The sequence below is a fragment of the Coptis chinensis genome, chromosome 9, assembly GCF_015680905.1.
Source record: "Coptis chinensis isolate HL-2020 chromosome 9, ASM1568090v1, whole genome shotgun sequence".
In the NCBI taxonomy this organism is placed as follows: Eukaryota; Viridiplantae; Streptophyta; class Magnoliopsida; order Ranunculales; family Ranunculaceae; genus Coptis; species Coptis chinensis.
In genome coordinates, this window is record NC_141464.1 from 50,038,877 (window position 1) to 50,058,515 (window position 19,639).

Consider the following 19,639-nt stretch of genomic DNA (forward strand, 5'->3'; position numbering starts at 1 on the left):
CAACCTTAAGGAGTTTGAAAGTGGGATTGACGCAGTAAGTGAGATTGAAGTAGAGCAACATAAAACAAAAATAGCTAAAAAACGAAACTCACAAACTATTAGAGGACAACAAGAAAATTGCACATAATCTATGATACCAAGAGATCAAAACTACTGTGGCCACTTGATGTAAAATGCCCTGAACCTAAGCTATTTCCTTTAGACTTTAAGCATCCCACAATATTTATGCGTGTCATCAGTGCACTTAAAGATCACATTGTGCACAAATAGAGTCTATAACAACAAACTGTGAGAAGTTGATATTGGTCCTCTTGGCATAAATTCATATGCAAACCTATATTCCAGCAGCAATAGACACTAAAAATTTGTCTTCTAATAGTAAAGGCTTCAACTGCAAAACCACTTCCCGAACTAGAAAAGAAAAAAAAAACAAAACAAAAATACTTAATGTTAATATGAATAGAATTAAGCTACACATTTTTTTAACAAAATCAAAGACGGAGACATATTCTAGTACAAGTATCATGAAAACATAAAGAAAAATGCATTATCCAGAATATCTCATCATAAAGACAAAATCCCAATAATACTAGAACAAAAGAAAGACAAAAGAACTGCCCAACATCTAAAACCCAACAAGCCTAGATAAATCTCTTAGGTGTTGGTGACTCTGGTGTATATCTGCTGGCTATCATGATATGATACCATCCTGATGGAACCTCTAGCCATCAAATCTTTGATTGCCCTCCATGCCAATGATCCATTCACCCTCAAACGATCAAACAAGATGGAAGGAGTGATAAGCTTGTACTTTGGGACTTCAGAAAGAAGCTTATCATAACTAGCTTGATCAAGCAAAACCATATTATTCACCTTCTCCTTTTGCTTTCCCTTACTCCATTTCTTCTTCTTCTGCTTTCCACCACCAGACTTTCTGGTTTTGATGATGGGGTGGTGCCTTCTCCTTCTTTGGTGCCATTTTCACTGCTAAAAGATGAAGAAAATTGAATGCCGCATTTTAAGGTGATTGAGGTAATGACGGAGAATTGAACCGTGAAATAGAACGACATAATCCACGAGTAAACATAAAGAGGGAAATATAATCAAAGGGTACAAGCTACTTCTAATACTGAGCAAAACCCAACACCTTCTAACCTCTTCGTCTAATATTTGATTAAAAGCCAAAAAATCGAGAAAAAAAATTGAAAAAAATATGTTCTACTAATTTTAAAATAAAACCCTAGAAAAAAAAATATGTGCTTGCAATTAAAAAAGTCGATACTTACCTTAATTACCTTGTTGAGATGTGAGAAGGAGAAAGAGAGAAGGAAAAAAAAGAAAAAGAGAAAAGTTAAGTGGTGGTGGGGGTGAAGCTAGGGAATTGTCTGTTAAATTATTTTGTTCTCGGTGTGTGAAAGAGTGTGAGAGGCAAGATTTCTATTATCTAATCGTGTCCTCCTTTTCTGGTGATTTCTATTTTCTATTTTGCAAATCTATTCGGAGATATTTGGTATAAGGTCAATTATATCAATGAAGTGCCGAGATATTTTGAATAATATAAATTATTTCTATTGAGTGCGAGATAACTTAAATTTCTTATTATATCAGTGTCACACCATGTGAGATAATATATTTCGGTTTATCTCAGTCAGGTAAGAATCGAGATAACATATTTCTACTCATAGCCAATAACTCATTTATGGGACATATTATCTCGCTCATAGCCCGAACTGAGATAAGGATAATTTTAAAACCGAGATTAAAACCCTTTTTTTTAGTAGTGCATGTTCTTGGTCATATACATAGACTCTAGTTTAAGCCAAATACTGATATCGGTATTTTCTCCCATCACACTATACATGACCTCATTAGCAAGACATAACCGGATTGATGAACAAGCCTGAATATCAAACTCTTCCCAATCATCATTACTCATATTCGCCGCCTTAGATTTAATCCCCTTTAAAGCCTTGTGCAAACCTTGTTGGATGAGGATGTCCTTTACTTGGACTTGCCAAATCCCAAAATTATTCTTCCTATTAAACTTCTCTACTTCAAACCTTGCGTTTGACATCTTGGGAGCCATCTTTCAAGTTACACATAATAACCCAAAAAAAAAAACAATTCACTACGGAATTTAATCGAACACCTTGTCTACACAAATTTCGAGTACTAAACTCAAAATCCTAGGTCGTATATATACCTACGCTCTGATACTATTTGTTGTGAATAAATAACTGTAGAAACAACGTTACCCACAACAAACGGATCAATCCAACATAAGGATCGATCCTTCTTAATAGACAAGACTTCAACACCCTCCAAGCAATATCTCAATACTTCTCAATATCAAATAACAAGCATATAAAGTAAAACAATTTAATGTAAAAGAAGAACAAACCACAAGACAAGATATATCGTGGTTCGGTAATTTGCCTACGTCCACACTGTGAGTTCCAAGCTTTACTAGATGTCCGGAGTAACAGATTACAAGTCTCTCAATTCACTCACAAAGAATGAACACTTAACTCACACAGAATTGCTCTCTTATAATCTCTCTCTTTCTTGGTTTTGGAAAAGTTAGGTTTCTACAGAAAAAACTTATATTTATACTATTTCAGAAAACTTTCGAAAAAAGGGCAAATTCGTGCTGAAATAAGGTGGAGTGCGGGTCGTGCCCTCGACCAAGCAAAGTTGAGCGCGGGTCGCACTGAAATCACTTAAGGTCGCCAAAGACATGAACGTGGGTCACGCCTTGCACAGGTGTAAATGGAGCGCGGGTCACGCCCTTCACACCAGAATGAGAAAACATCGTTTTTCTCTACAAATTTCATACACTATTGTCGTGGGTTGTTGCTTTTACCCCTTTTGTTGGATTGATGTGCTCCATAGTTTTAGGCCAGGAACATGTATTCTACCTCCAACTCTTTATAATGTTCATTATAGAAGAGATTATGTCAGTGGAATAATATATGTAAGAACTTATTCATCTGATCAATACAGGTTTGGGTCCGCCTAACCCCATCATTTGTTCAAAAAATAAAAAATAAAAAAAATAAATAAAATATATTATCTAATTTATCATAAATTTCAGTTTGTATGGATTCAGAATGCCAATTACAGTCGAGAGTTGAAATAAGAGGTTCTAAGTCTAGCTGACATGTTGCCAGCGGAGACGTGTGACAAAACCCTTAATTCACCTAAAGTGGTGGTGCTTCATTTTCTCTTAGCAAAAAGTTTAAGAAGAAAGTTGGCCTTTTAAAAACAATAAAAGATGTGAAGGAGTGTGCAACCATGGACCAAAATATCGCCGATATATTTGATATATCGCTGATATATATCGGTATTTTGGTACACCAACATCGATATTTCCGACATATATCCACCAAATATAGAATCCTTTTTTCCCTGATATATATCGGAATTTTCGATATGAAACTTTATATCGCCGATATAATCGATATTTCCGATATAATCGATATATATCGGTTAACTTTTTGACCATTTTAAAATATAAATCCGATATTTCCAATATATTTCTGATATATATCCGATATTTCTGATATTATATTTCTGATATTTTAAATAGTTTGGACTGGTTACCAAAAAAATGGATATATCCGAAATATCCGATATATATCGGTTTTTGGGTACACCGATATATTCATCGATATTGATATTTTGGGACTTGTGTGCAACTGCCAACTTAGCACTTTGTTATGCAGTTTCTTCATTGTGAGTGCCATCTAAAACGGAGAACCACCACCTAAGCCATCTAGTCTTCAGTTTTTTTTTGTTTGTTTTTTTGACGATTAAGTGGGATTATAGCATCCCTAGTTTTCATTAATAAATCTCTGATACACCTACCTAATCCATCCTCCATTACAATCGTACTAAATCTTCCATCAAAAGGAGGATAGAACATCAACACAGCTAGAACTAGCTATTACATTCATTCAAGTACAGAGAGGCTAAATAATCAGCAGCCTTATTAGTCTCCATATAAACATGCTTGAATTCAACATAATCAAAAGCAGGAACCAAATGAAATATAGATTCTAGCACATTCATACAAAACCAGGGAGGTTCTTCCATTTTCTTGATTGCTTGTTAATAATGTTATCAGATCCAGCTCGGAGGTCAACCCGGTGAAGAGACTTGGTCGGTTAGTGGTTCAACCAGTGGGTTACTGATTGGACCAGTGGGCTGGGTCATTGCTTGGTCCGCCATAAATATATATAAAACATATTTGTTTAATTTCTATAGCAAAAGTTGATATTGTAGTGAATTGGCACATTGGCGAGCCCATACTTCGATGACTTATTAACCCATGGTTGGAGCCCTCTTTCCTGCTGAATTTATTTTTCAAACTTAAAAATTCCTCATGAATTGGTTCGGTTAAAACCTCCTCAGTTTAACCGGTTTAATAGAAAACTGGCCGGTTTTACTGGACTAATTGCTGAAAAAATCCACTTAATGACCCAACCCGGTGTGAAGACCGGGTCACTGGTTTAACGGGTCAACGCACCCGCCGTTCTTATAACACTGTTTGTACATCACGCACAGAATCCGATGCCACTTTCACTTTTGCATAATTCATCATCTTACACGCATGTAAACCCTCCTTAATGGCTTACAATTCTTGGTAGACCACTAAATCATTTGTGTTGTATCAGCAAACACATTGTTCCCCATCTAGTCTTCAGTTTAGTACACCGATAGACCTAACAAAATTCCGAAGCCACCCATTCCCATTGACAGAGTTTCCCATTTGCCACTCAAAACGTAGCCATCTAGTCTACACCTAGTGATCGTTGCCTTTATACTCCGCGCCTAGCGTAGTAGATCTTGAGTAAGTTTGATTTTTCCAATTTTCACATTTATAAAAGCTGAATTTATATATCGAAGACCATAATCATCATATACATATCATAAACTCAAAGGAATGGAATGTGAACAGTGGTAAAAGACATTTGCAGTGCGCTGCTGGAAACGAAAATTTGATATAGACATAATATTCAAAGAAATAACACACAGACTTGTTAAAATCATGGGTTAACTAGTAGTACCCCCACTTAGATGAGCCCTTATTTAGATGGGGAAATTAGGGTCTCCTTCCTAAGTACACAAAAAAAAAAATCAATTTGGATTGATTGTGCTTTCTTTTGTGTGTATTTGGAGAGGAGAGCCTAATTTCCCATCTAGTAGGAGGAAATCCTAATTGGAAATGAGGCAGCCTCTTGGTTCTAACTCGGTTGAGTATAAACTCCCTCCCATCGACCCATACCACATAACCTCCCTATTAATCATTTTATTAAATAACTCTGTTTTCCAAAAAAGAGATAAAATCTGTTTTTATTTCCCATTTTATTTTATTTTCTTTTTTACCCTTTTGGGATTGAAAATTTCACGACTATATGTAAATGTATTTTTACACACACACACACACACACACACACACACACATATATATATATGCAAATATAGTTACATATACTAGCAAGTTGCACGTGCTTTGCACGATGATGATAAGGAATACATATATTGGAGGGTATGTGATAATGTTTTAAAAAAAAAACATTGAAGTGTATGTGATTATGGCGAACTTGTGAACTATCACAACTTTACGAATTGATAAGGACATTGTAATAACTGATAACAAAATATAACCTTGGATATATAAATTTTGTAAGAGATTTTGTTTACATTTACTGAGTGGGTGACCACCAAAAATAATTTTATAGTCCGTCACATGGCTCTAGCGAAGGTTATGTCACCGATGCTAACTTGAGTTATAATGAGGATCTGAAAATGCATAATTTAATGCTTCTTCACATCGAAGGCAACAGCAGACAAAAGACCTTATGGAGGATTTTTTTAATCTTTTAACTGAATTTACCATGTCTGGAAACTTCTTGTATTTCGTTCACCATTCCGACTATATATCTCAACATAACCATCTTCCTGTATTTGAGCATGTTCACCGCCATACTTATATTCACATGTGAATTTTGTACCCTAGAACTTTTCAAGAATTTGAGAGATTCCTTTAGTTGGTTTCGATAGCAGAGATCCAATAAGGACACAATGAGTAAACCTACATGACTCTGAGAGCTTCAAAACACCACTTTATAGAAGAGCAGGAATGATTCTATCAAAGTTTGGAAATTATGAGTACACTTTCTTTACAATCTCTGCAACTTCTTAAGGGGAAGACTTAAAATGAAGTTGTGAAGGAGGTCGATTTTCAGAATAAACAGCTGCTTGACCTAAAACAACTAAGACAGTTTGCTCCCCTAAGTCGATCCCCAACTTTGACAGAAGTAGACAAATTATATCTTGTAGTCCACAATCTGTACGGCATTTAAGAAGTCTCGATTTGGCTTTTTTCTTTACTTTACTATCTTTCCCAGATTCAATGGCAATGGTGGGAAATTTATTCAAAATTTTGACAACGTTAATGGAGCGGACTTGTAATTGAATCACTCAAGTCGACGATCGAACAACTTTCCTTGACAAAACCACCTAAATCGCGATATTTCGACTTTGATAAGAGAATGCTTACGGATACCAAGCTCTTATTTAATGTGCTTCTCTAAAATCTTGTAAGTTTTATTTACTGCCTTATTGATAAGATCAGACTCACCGATGCCAAGCTCTACACCCAAAAAAGAAGTGGCAATCTTGTTACTCGAAAGGTAAACAACAACTGTCAGATCATTCAGCGTGGTAGTAATGACAATCCGAAAAGCAATACAAAGAATTTCAATCATCTTCGTTCAACTTGATTTATTTATTATCATATAGCAAATCGAAAACCCGAGCAAGAAACAAAAACAACACTAAGTCTCCCTCATTCCAGAATGCAGCAGAATTAGTATCGAAATCTATAGGATTTTTCTCCAACTGTATGATACTTTGTTCAATCCTTTCTTGTTCAATATTGAGTTAATGCATGAGGTTCATTTTTAGAAGGCCTTGGAATGGTGGAATTTTTAGGTTTATGGTTGTCTAACTTTGGTCTCTTGGATGATGGTGAAGAAGTATGGGATGATGGTTGTTTACGTGCTCGAGGTAGAGCATCAGCCATGAGAACAACATTAGGATTAACAGAAGACATCGTAGCCTCAAGAGAAGTCACAATGCAAAGCAAAGGTGCCGATGCAGACCCACAATGCAAACCCACATGGAAACATGGAAGGTTACGTTGGTATAGCGGAAAAAAAAATCCATGTTGTCCAAATGTCAAATTACCTGTAATAGAGGTAGATCTCGTAAAATTATTTCTAATTTAATAGACTTTTACGCTAAAAATTATTAAAGCAATCAAAATCAAACAAAAAGGAATGAATTGAAGACGATGATTTGGTGTGAAGAACAGCTACTTTCATAATCTGTAAAGCCATGTGAAAAGGTGATATGGATAGATACAATCTATTGTCACATCATCCATATAAACTATCAATACCACATTCATGTAAAATGGTTCACCCAAAACAGAAAAAGAAATAGTAAAAAATTGTCCAACATCGACCACAGATCTATTGTGAATAAAGGATGGTAGCGTGTTTGTTTGAGAAAAAATAAAATAAAATATTGATTACCAAATACTTCCTTATATTCTGCTTCATTTTACCTAACTACCTAAGTAAGTCAAATTGGATTGCACAATCTACTACAGTACCAATTTTACAAAATACCTTTTTATCATTTTTTTGTACAAAATACCTCCAACCATATAGCAATTTGATGTGCATTCCATAGCTAGTTAATTCACATTAAAGCTGAATAAATAAACAAAATAAATGGCGCGGAGGAATAATGGTTACCTTAAGATTCGAAAGCAAGTGAGGATTCTGATTTCATCAAGTCTAAATGTAGCTGGCATGTGATACTGCATAAAAATAGGTGCTACTTGTGGCACGATCTATGTTTCCCATCAATATAAGCTGGTCCATCTAATTGAGTTAAATGCCCGACTTCACTCCATCAAAATTGAACCTTGGGTCCAAATAGCCCGAAACAGGAATGCCTTAACAATTCAAACCCCTCACCCATATGAACCATTTCAGTTTAGAGATGAGTTTGGCTGGCTTAGTTTCACATATAAATATTACCGAAAACTGTGTGCACATAGTTCTCCACACAATTTTGATTTCTAAAATTTTACATAAATAACAACAAATTTATACAATAGCCAAAAATCATTTTCTGACGGTAACTTCAATCTATAGTTACACTAAAGCCCACAAAAATATAAACAGTACTTCATGTAACTTTGGTTCTTTGTTCAAAAATATCAAGTTATGTGTTAAGGCTCTTAACATATAGATGCAAACCACCCTCCAAACAAAATATGCAAGTAGTCAAGTACACTATTCTAAAGTTTAAATGTATTAGTAAACCTAGTTTTCATTATTCCAAGCAGGGAAAAGTTGGAGAGAGAAATCATAGAAAAATTGGAGAGAGAAGGAGAAGAAGATAGTCAGGATTCAAATCGGGCTATATATTTGAAACCACTTGAGAAGTACATAAACTAATGCCCTTTTACTTTCGCAATGCCAAAGTCCTTACACATACCATTAAATATCAATCAATATGTGAATCATTAATTTTTTTCCTAATCAATAAGAATCAATCACAAAAATAGATTAGATTCTATTAATAAGTAATGCAACGATGAACACTTTGCTAGTATATATATGAAGTGAGCAAAGAAAACTGAAAGTATAAAAATCACGGTATAAAGGTGTGCAATAGAAAAGTATACTTGTATGAATTTCATGCATAACGTAGATTGAGAGTGTAAATTGATATTATATGGAATGACCTTTAATATTATATAAATTGAGCAACAACCTCTTCATTAAGTGACGGATACAAACATTGTCCAATCAGTTATGTATTATCGCCTTCATAGAAATCTCTATGGCCCTTACTGGTAAGCACACATTTGTCTCTTACTGCTACTACTTTTCGCTGTTGCGTCTTGTTTAGTTCTCAATGCCATAGTAAAAGTGAAAAGTGGTACTGAGAACTGAGAACTGAAAAGACTTGTTCAATTCTTAGTGGCACTTTTCAATCAGTTCTCACTGTTGCGTCTTAAACAAAGCTAGAGCACAATCCTTAAATTACCTAATTCTAAGAGAAGTAAATAACAACGAAGAAAACAAAACAACCCAGTAAAACAACAACTCAAGAAAGTTTTGAAGAAGGGGCAGCTCCCATAGCTTTTCGAGGTTGGGGACTTAAAACTAAAAAAGTTTTCGTTCACTGAAGAAAATACAGTTGATAACAATAGTTTACAATCAGACTTTTAAGCCATCAACCTGCTTTCAGAGGCCTCCTTCCAACCAACCCCTCATTCCAATCTCAACCAAAAACATATGAAAATCACCCCTTGTTGAAAATAATATCAAAATGCTGTCATAAATATATATTCTCAACACCAAAATCTGAACCAGATTTACAAACCGAAAGATGGATAACAACAACTTGGGTTGACAGGGCATGTAGTGATTTCAGTAATGTCGAATTAGTCAGAGTTTAAGCTCCTACTTCATGAACTATAAAAAGAAATGTATAAAATAAACCACATAAAAAGTCTCCCAACCCCCACTTCAAAATACTTGAACTAACTTTGTATCACCAAGAAATACATGTGTTTCTAACTTCATTACATTTCTCTTTATGGAAAAACATAAACTAACAACACGCTTCAAAGCTAAAATCTTTAATACCTTAATCAAGCGGTGTATTTTAGAACCATTCTCACTCATGGGGTGCATATCCTTATAGAGAAAAAATAGCTTCAATATCCTCATTAGTTCATATCAAAGCCATCCAACATAATAACAATCACCAAACACAATCCATGTAGACCAACCAAATATAAATATCTCATTGTTCCCTTAAAATAGTCAATAATTCTTTCCTAACCTTTTCTTTTCTCTTTGCTACATTAAAACTTTTCTAAGCGTGTCTTAGAAGAATATGTTAGTGTAACCAGTAACTTGGCCCACAACCAGTAGCCTTCCCCCTAAATGTTCAGTTCTCGACTTAACCGAATAAACTAAAATCCAAAATTGTTTTGACTCCGCAAAATAAGAAAATGTGCAAACAAACATGTGATAAAAGAGCAATTCATTACACCTGATTTTGTGGCTACTCATGTCAGAATCACAGTATATAACTTAGCTTAAAGAACAATTTGTCAGCAACTAATGTATTTTAATCTGCCTGTAACTAACAAAATTCTAATAGTACCTCCATTGTTTTTTTTCCATCTATATGGTTTTTTATCTCCTCAACCAATACTTGAAAATCTCAGCCATTCCTTGACTGAGATGAGTCCAGGACATATACATGAAAAAACTAAGCTCATATACATGGAAAACTCCAAGACCAAGTTGAAATGAAATGTTTGTCTAAGAACAATTAACAGCGCGGCAAATAACACAAACATGCAAGAGATGAATGATTAGTTTGATATTGTGACCATTAGTGAGGAAGCCATACACACATATTGAGCTCAAACATTGAGAACTGGCCAAGATGCATTTAAGCTCACTATAGTCACTTAAGTTTCTTCATATCTTCTAAGATGTGATGCATACATATACAATGAACCAATAGATAAAGGACTATAACAAAATCAGATTGTACCAGTGAGTTATTACTGAACTTCATTGCGTATGTGCTATCCAATGACGATCAAACCATAGAATCCATAGTTCCATACTTGAAGCCGGAAGCCATCTGATATAACAAATAGTGAAAAACATAGTTTAGTATCATAGTATCATTGCTTGAGTTTAAGGTCTAACCATCCTATTGAAAGCAAGGTACCACCATGGCACATTGCTGAAAATCTACACAAAAGCAAACACAATTAACACCAAGAGGTTATCAATCAAAAAATTAAAAAAATCCAAAACCACCATATGGAAATCAAATAAGCAAATGACATGAAACAAAATAAGTTTAGGACTAACTTGAAAATGGTATTGAGCGATTTTGATGAGGGCCCTCCAGAGTTAACTTGCTCTTGTTCCTAATAGTCAAGAAGGGACTAATCATCACAATTCAAACCACAAAGCACTTCAACGAATATGAGTTGCTGATGCGAGAAATAACTTACATTTTATGGGTACAAAATCTGTTGAATTGGAAGAACTTGCCACAACAGATAGTGAATTGGTTAAGATGTTACTGTTCGAGCGATGACAAAATAAAGCCAAATGCGTCAAAGTAATATAAAAAGAATGAAAAATGGGTCGTTCGAATTAGTAATATATTGAATCATGAAAGAAAACTGAAAAAGAATAGAAAAAAGCTTAGGAGGAAAATACTTTACCTTTTGAAAAAAATAAAATGGCAATAAAATCGGCAATGGAGAGATTGAGGAGTCGAGAGAGGGGAGATTTTGGCTTTAACAGGCGAGAAGAAATAATATTTGGATTTCCAACCCTTCGTTTTCATATTCTTTTAACGTCTACCACTAACAAATAATTTCACCTAAGAGCACAGTAGACAATGCAATGCTACAGCGAAGAACTGCTATCTCTGCCGCCAGCAAAGCAAACAATGTTTCTGAAGGCTGATTTTGATGCTGACCTCGGACACGCCCCTTAACTTGGCCATGACCACGTCCTATCCGGGTACCTTCCATTTTCGCCATAATGTCATGCAGCATCGGACAATTGAGTTCGGTTGAACACATTTTAATGACAATCTGAGGCAGAAGCATCTGACCTATTGCATCTAAAAGCAGTAAGCATAATATTAAGCAACCTTTCTAAACCATGCAGAAAATTAGCCAACCCACTTTATCGAGAAACTATATAGCACTAATATGTAATAAATTCATTATAAATCTTTTATTAAATGTACAAATTATTCTTAGGAGCTTGCTCTCTCGGTTTACACACAATGCATAAGCGGTAAAGCGGAGAACCCGACAATTTGTGCAATTATGTGCTAATTTGACTTTGTAACATTGTCACAAAGAGCAAAATGTAAGGGTGGAAGGAAAATGGTGTGTAGCATAAGAATACGCTTTCGTCTATGTGCGGTAATCGCTCTTTGATGCGCCAGAATGCAGCTCTATACCATGCTGCCACGACCATGGCTCCGTGATCCGTATGTAGCAAGGATTTCAAGAGATCATCTAACCATCGATATCTACTAATCAAGTAATTGGTTGACATAAGAAACAACATCTAGTTTGCAGTATTACATAATAAGCCATAACGCTATTATGTGATAAGAATTTCTCTAAGAAATAATGTTTCCAGTTCACATGTATTATTGGAAAAAGAATAATATGATAATCCAAATTGTGTATATTACTTGTTGTTAACGCCCATTCTTTGCATTCAAGTATAACAAAAAGATATGATAGATACCTCACTTATTTCATTTTCACTTAAGAGTTCACTGTGCACAGCGTTCTCAGCAAAATCTTGTTATAACGAATCAATCTCTGAAAAACATTGATAAATAGCTTCAGAAAAACTTCATGCTTTAAGCACACAAGTGACTCAATGCCAATATAGTTTTCCAACGATCTTGCGAGGTACACAAAATGATAAACAATAATTTTGGGTTAACATACCAAAAAGAGAAGACATGTTTACAATCTCCTTCAAATATTTCCTCTGATATGAACACCATCTTCAGACTTGTTGTCGGACCCCCAAACAAATTTTTTTTTTTTTTGTTAACCAACCCCCAAACAAATCAAACTGCCAACTCCTGCCAGATAAGAGGATGACATATAAATTATTTGTACAAATTAGCTAATGAAGCAGTAAATCAAATATCAATAGAGTGGAAAAGTAGTCTATATATGCTACATGGACTCTGAAAAAAGGCGAAGAGATTTGCTATAATGATTTGCATTTCATGTCACCCCCTCTTAACGTCATACTATGATTACAATATACAGTAATCAATAGAAAGAAAATTTGAATTGACGACATTTTCAACTGGTAACTAAGCCAGGACAGTAACCTTTGCCTCGTCAACAATGGTGTCTTTCACTAAGAAATCATTCTTTGGGTCTTATATAGTAGATTAGGTGAATTATTTTTTTTTCACCCACCCAATGTATCTCACCATGCTCATGACATGTCATACTAACATGGGATGCTGGCCATATTGAAGTCTTGAAATTTGCTATTCAGTTTTCATTCAGAACCACAAGTGGAACTGACATCACCCCAATTTTATCATTTCCGTATTTCTTATGGACCCCTATATAATGAATGGCTAAATACGTTGGGAACAAACTGGGGAGGAATCACTACCTATCCTCTTGTTCGTAGTTCAGTGGTAGAGCCTTGACCTTTAATATAGGCAGTGATCCTCCTTCCTATTTAGTTGAGGATCACTACAAATCAAGAAGTTTCTTTCAAAGAAAATATAGGAAGGGACCTAATTGCCTACTTGAGCTGCTAGACTTCCATTGAGAGCCTGGTCGATGAGGAATAAGTCGGAGATTCTAGTTTCTAGACACCTTCTACTACCTTAAAATTGTGTTAACCTAGTAGTGGACCTGTTTTAGCACTCATTGACTCAGTTCCAGTTCCTGCTAGGTTAGAATAACCAACCATCTCTACTGCCAGGTACATGGAGTCACTCGGACGACTTTCCGGTGTTTCATTGCCTATCAGAGAGCACATCTCTAGCATTCAGACCCTATCATGTGTCCAAATGGGCACCGACCGCAAAATGCGCAACTGCACACAAACATAATTTTGCAACTTTTGTATTCAAGTAATTATCCACTCTTAAGAAAGTTTATTCCTATATCCTCAAAGAGCATAAATGTCAAAGCATCAAGCACCATATGAAGATGAAAAACAGATAACATGTCTTGCCCATTGACTGAAATGCTAATACTACATTTTTGAATGCTTCGAAAACCACTCCAGAAAGTGAGAATTCAAAAGAGAATTTTAGGGCCATTGATTATAAACACAATAAAGCAGAGGATATAGTGAGACACATAGTGACACTGCAAACAAATTGCAGAGCTTAAAAATTAATGTACAACTTGTGAAAGTAACCAAATACGATTACATTAAATCACATTCATTCTTCACATTTACCATAGCAACAAAAGTAGGATGGATATAGTTGTCAAGGACAAAAAACCACAAAAGAAAACGAATACATACCTCAACTTTCTACATCTTGTAAAACCCATCTCCTTCTTTCAAAAGCTGCAAGCCCAATCTGTACCATCTCAGGGACCGTCACTTGATACTTAGTTACATACTTCTCTATGAATTTCTCCTCATTTAATGTCAACGCTGAAGTGACTGAACCTGCATTAACTCTTCCTATCAAACAGATTGAGTACAGAATTTCCAGCACATTACACCTAGGAATTATCCTTTTCTCAAGACTAAGAGCAAGTATCACTGGATTTTTCACAATATCCGGCCAGTTCAAAATTTTGTTTTACGATTGAAAAACTTCGACCCTGCTTTGCATATTCTCTTTTGAAAGTACGAAAATACAGGGTTGCCTCTTAAACACTGAAAGACTCTCCGCATGAGAAAATACCAAGCTAAATACATACCTTTTTCGAGACAGTAAATTACCACATCCAAGAAACCGGTTTTGAGTAGTGGGGCTGTTTTTGAAACAAGAATTTTATTTTTTTACTTCTAAAATAATCGGCGGGAGGCGTAAGATTTTTACCTGTTTCTCATACACATTAGATGAGAGCACCTTAGGTTGCCCGACATACATCCTAGTGTTTTAAGAAATTTCGGGGTGTATGACATACATTCCGGGGGTTTCATAGGCTGGTTTATCGATCAAGGCGGTTGTTGGCCGTGGTGGTTGACCCACATACTTGAAACAGGCATCTGCTGTTGGCTTGGTGAAAATAGAGTATTAGGCTTCCTTAGTGGCCCGCAGAGTCTTTGGTATGTTGGACCATCTTTGATTGTCAAAGACGACTTTCCCAATCGTAAAGTGGTATTGTTCTTGATCATCGATACCTCTCTTGTGCTCTGTAATTCTATTTTTTCCACATTTCATTGTAAGAAGGTGCTTTGATCTAGAATTAACAATTGTACCTCTAGGATTGCTAAAGTCCCCATGGAAATAATTTTGATCCCGACCATATCCTCTTTCATATCCCTCGAAGGTCCTGGCGGCCTAGGCCCGTCCAATCGTATGGTTGTTTGGAACATGATACCGATTTGTGGATAATCCAACAACACAGATGTACTGGGTTTCATTTGGAGTGTGTTCTTGAGCAGCCTATGAGACGCTTCTCCTAAATGAGGTCCAGAGATAGCTCCCGACACTTGCGGCCTGTAAAAGCAGATACATAAATGTGGCATTCAATTATTAGTGATTAAATCTAGTCAACCAGTGTATAATGTACAATAATGGGTTAGTCAACTTAATCACCATTGGAAACTCAATATGTCCAGAATATGACAACACGAAATCAGATCGTACCAATATCTAACAGTGTTTTGATTGCATGGGAGAATTTTCAATGGTAAACCCGACTTTGTAATATGAAAATATTCGAGCTAGGAGAATCCTGATTTTTCACTTGCTCCAGTTCTCCAATGGAAGTACCGAGGCAGGGGAGTTACGATACATACACTTACTATCACATGGAAAAGTCCCCACTACAAAAGAGATTTATCCATCCCAATCATTTTCTGAATCACCCACCCAAATCCCCATGGCTATCTCAAAGTATCTTTCAGATGAAAGGAATGGCCAACTTAACCAGTTTATCATACTGACCAGGCGGACTCACCCAACAATTTCTCTTTAGAAAAATCCCTTGATTCTTTTCTTCTTCACAAAGTTTACAGAGTTTATCAATTAGTGGTAGAGAGTTTCTCAATCTTTTTCTAATTTTCTCTCTACACTTTTATTAAAACTAATTACTTTTGTTTCTCTCCATATCTCTCTCTCTCTCAATATATATATATATATATATATATATATATATATATATATATATATTTATTTTTATTTTTATTATTATTTTTTAATTTCTCCCCTTGTTCTCATTGTGGTTTCTTTTGAGGGGAAGTTCTTGGTGTGTAAAGAAATATAATATATAAGGAATTGAATAGAGTACACATAAAGTGGGTTAACCAATTTTTTCAAATACTTGATATAAATGAGAGCTTTCTTTAGATATGTTTTGGAACCAAACTAACCGATGAACCGACCTGAAATTTTTGGTTAAGTTTGGATACCTGAAATTGTGACCCCACTCTGAAATGCAATGTGCTTCATCAACAGCCAACAAACAGATTTCGTTGTAACAAATTAGACCAAAACCTACAATACCGTATGAAAAAAGAATAAATATTACATTTAAATGAATCTTGGCTACCGACATGTAATAGAATAAATTCAAGTCATAAAGCAACTTAAATCTTACTTGAGTAAACTACCAGTAGAGACTAAAATCATACTAATATTTGCTTGACGGTCAATTGCATATGATTTTAGTACAATCAAATAATTGAAAAAGGGGAAAATATAAGTTTTGTTTTACCTTTCCTCTGCCTTCCTTTTGCCCATAGCACCGAATTATTCGATTTCTGAGTTTCACACAAAGTGATCAACTCACATGTTCTTTACCGAAACAAAAAATCAACTCACCTGTTGAGTCTCCTACTTTTACATTGGTTTCAACTTTCAAGTGTGCTAATTGTGGGCCAGAAACCTCTCCAACATATAAGCAAATGTTGTACAAATGTAAGTTCAACAGTGGGAAACACTCAGACAGCAAGAGTGCAGCAAATGCTGGTCACTCTGAGTGCACTCGAGTAAATGAGTCACACTGGGGATGCACTTTCTTTGAAGCCTTTTCCTAAAATTTTTGTGCTCTTCATTGTTGTGAATCACCCGACTTTGCTCCTTTTCTAGATAAGACATATACAATGACCATTGCTGCTCGGTGATATTCTGGGCATTCATGACATGCCACAGCCACCACTGATGAGCCTCATACATCTGCCTCATTTGTACATTAGACATCCACTGGAACTTTGCAGCATAACGTTGTTTTCTTCATTCACAAGTCCTCAGCAGTCGTCGTTGGTGTGCAATAGAATGACGATCTTTCGGTGCCTCGGGCAACTATAACAGTGATGGTGATTGTGCTGTCTGATTATTAAATGGTGCATGCACCTGTACCTGTTGTGAACTACACTTACGTTCTCTTGACGGGAAATTCCATTTGCTTGCTCGAACTTATCTCCTTTTGTCTGCTTCAACTTGTCTCTGTTGATGCGCATTACTTCTATGCCCTGTAAGGTTTTTAAGTTCTTGGGTCATATGCACTGGCTGGCGAACAATTACACTGCTTTCCACAGACTGTTGGTTTAACTCTTCATTATTTACTTTCAGGGACTCAGCCAAGCATGCTTGTATACTGACTTTTTATGTTCCTTTGGACCTTTTTTGCAACAAAAAATGGATCTGCAACGTTGGATGAAGTACGCCACAATTTAGCAATACAAATTTGAGGTAATGTATAGAACTCTATTCGAAAAAAATTAATAACTTTGACCCATAATAAGTATAATGTAAACTACCTAAACAATTAATATTTTCTTCGATTACAATCACAAAGAGAACTGATCTTTCAAACGAAAGCTAGAATTTTTAAAAATGAGAAAATCACACTGGACAAAGATTATCTAAGAGCCTACACACATTGATAACAGTTGGCACAACCCAATATAATACAAGCACATAATTCATGCCACTATAGTACAGAAAATAAGCTGCTGATATATGCATGAGAATTACTCTCAATTTCAACAGAGCAGGGGAAGACAAAGATGAATGGTGCACAATGGCAGTTTTAAACTCAACACTCCACTGACACTTTACACCAAAAAGATTTATGCAGTCTCTGTCCAACTCGACAATTGCATATTCCCCAAAACAACAAAAAATTTCTAAGCTTAACATTCTTATCTAATGTTTGAAATTTCTCATACATTCTGAATGGTGTACGTGGCACTTTATATATGTGTACAGGCCTTTCTAGAAGAGTGGCATATCAAGTAGGCAGTCGAGTGAATCTCTAAAGCTCCACGTACTCAAAGGATGGACGACGGATACATAAAGCTCCAAGAGATTATATTACAACAAACCCACCATGCATATTAAATATCGATAAGTTTGCAAAAACTATTTATCAAAGAAAAGATCGAGTAGACCACAAATAACAATAATTAGAAACAATTATATTTGGCGTTAAAATTGAATTAGACACGCCAATATCTAATAGAATTGAAATAAAAATAGACTCTGGAATGACCACATGGCTAAAATTTCAACAAAAAGGATTCTCTTTTCTATTTTGGTTAAAGAAAACACTTTAATGACGAAGAAAGGATTAATGGACTACCTGGCTAAGCTAGCACCAGTGAGCTGAAAGCTTGAAAGCAATGTTCGACAAACTTTATGCAGCTACACCTGCAGCGAGGGCATCACATGGATTAAGAACATAAAATGGCTATTGAGTAGATAAGGCCTAACCTGGGTGAATGTTGCTTTTGCTTTTGATATCCTAATCATCATATCATTGTTATTTCACTAAGGGACAGTATTATCATTTATCAGCAATCAATACAACAACATAGAGTCATAGACTACCAAAAAAATTCCAAGATAGACGATCACAGCAGTGACATTCACTTGGCATATGTATTGTCATCTCCCTTTGCCCCAATTTATTAGGAAATATATGTAATATATCCCTCTCACATTTTACACTCTCCCTATCATGTTTACCACCCTATCCTTAATATTTCTCGTACTTCATTTGGTAGATTTCTTGGAAAGTCAGATTTCCACCGGGGAAAAAAATAAAACATAACACATATTATGTCTTTAATTTATAGCCAACACTAATAACCATGAACATAGAATAAGGGTGAAAACATGTAAAACATTGTTATAAGTTGCAATGCCAAAGGAAATATAATAGCAAACAGTAAAATTTGTTGACAAACACATGCATAAAATTGATACTTCATAGATAGGCCTTGAAGGACCAAAACACTCTTTACATTGATGAACTACTCAATTCAATACTACACATATCCATAAATCACTTTGATACAAAGCAAGATTTGGATGAAGTAATTAATTGATGTTTTAGGGAAACTATAAAAAAAAACAATAAGAAACGGGAAAAAAACATCTAAAACAGTAAAAGGTTCAATCGTCGGTTGCCGTCTCGTAGTTGAAATCCATAGAGGGTTCATAATCCGAGCCTACATTATCGTGCTCCTCATCATTGCTGATAACTATGACCTCAGGATTGGCAAGTGGGTGTTGCAAATTTTGAACTTGATGTTGTAGTATTAGGTTCCTATTGCGAACTTGGGCTATTTCATTCCGAAGGTTAGTTAATTGGTTTCCAAGAGTTTGGACTTACGTACGTGTTTGACGAAGTTCACGAAAATTGAAATCAATTATTTCAACTTCGAAGGTTTGTTTAAGGTAGTTAACGGCTAACCTTGCCGCCACTTGTTCCGAATCATCCCTAAATAGTGTGGGCAATCCAAAAAATCTTCTTTTCGTAGGTTGTAGTTCAACCCACGACTCATACCGGCCG

General features: G+C 35.5%; 1 long non-coding RNA gene and 1 pseudogene across 2 annotated transcripts; both read right to left on the bottom strand.

Moving 5' to 3' along the window:
- Positions 1 to 579: 579 nt before the first annotated feature.
- Positions 580 to 875, bottom strand: LOC147476490 (small ribosomal subunit protein eS25 pseudogene; annotated as a pseudogene).
- An 11,344-nt stretch (positions 876 to 12,219) lies between these two features.
- LOC147476491 (uncharacterized) lies at positions 12,220 to 14,830 on the bottom strand. 2 transcript variants are annotated; one of them, XR_015209164.1, is made up of 4 exons: positions 14,713 to 14,830; positions 14,184 to 14,333; positions 12,617 to 12,756; positions 12,228 to 12,484 (listed from the first exon to the last, which is right to left on the bottom strand). It is a non-coding gene; the product is annotated as an uncharacterized LOC147476491 (long non-coding RNA). The 2 variants fall into 2 exon arrangements; XR_015209163.1 differs by lacking the exon at positions 14,713 to 14,830 and having other exon boundaries at positions 12,220 to 12,484; positions 14,184 to 14,444.
- Positions 14,831 to 19,639: the final 4,809 nt, after the last annotated feature.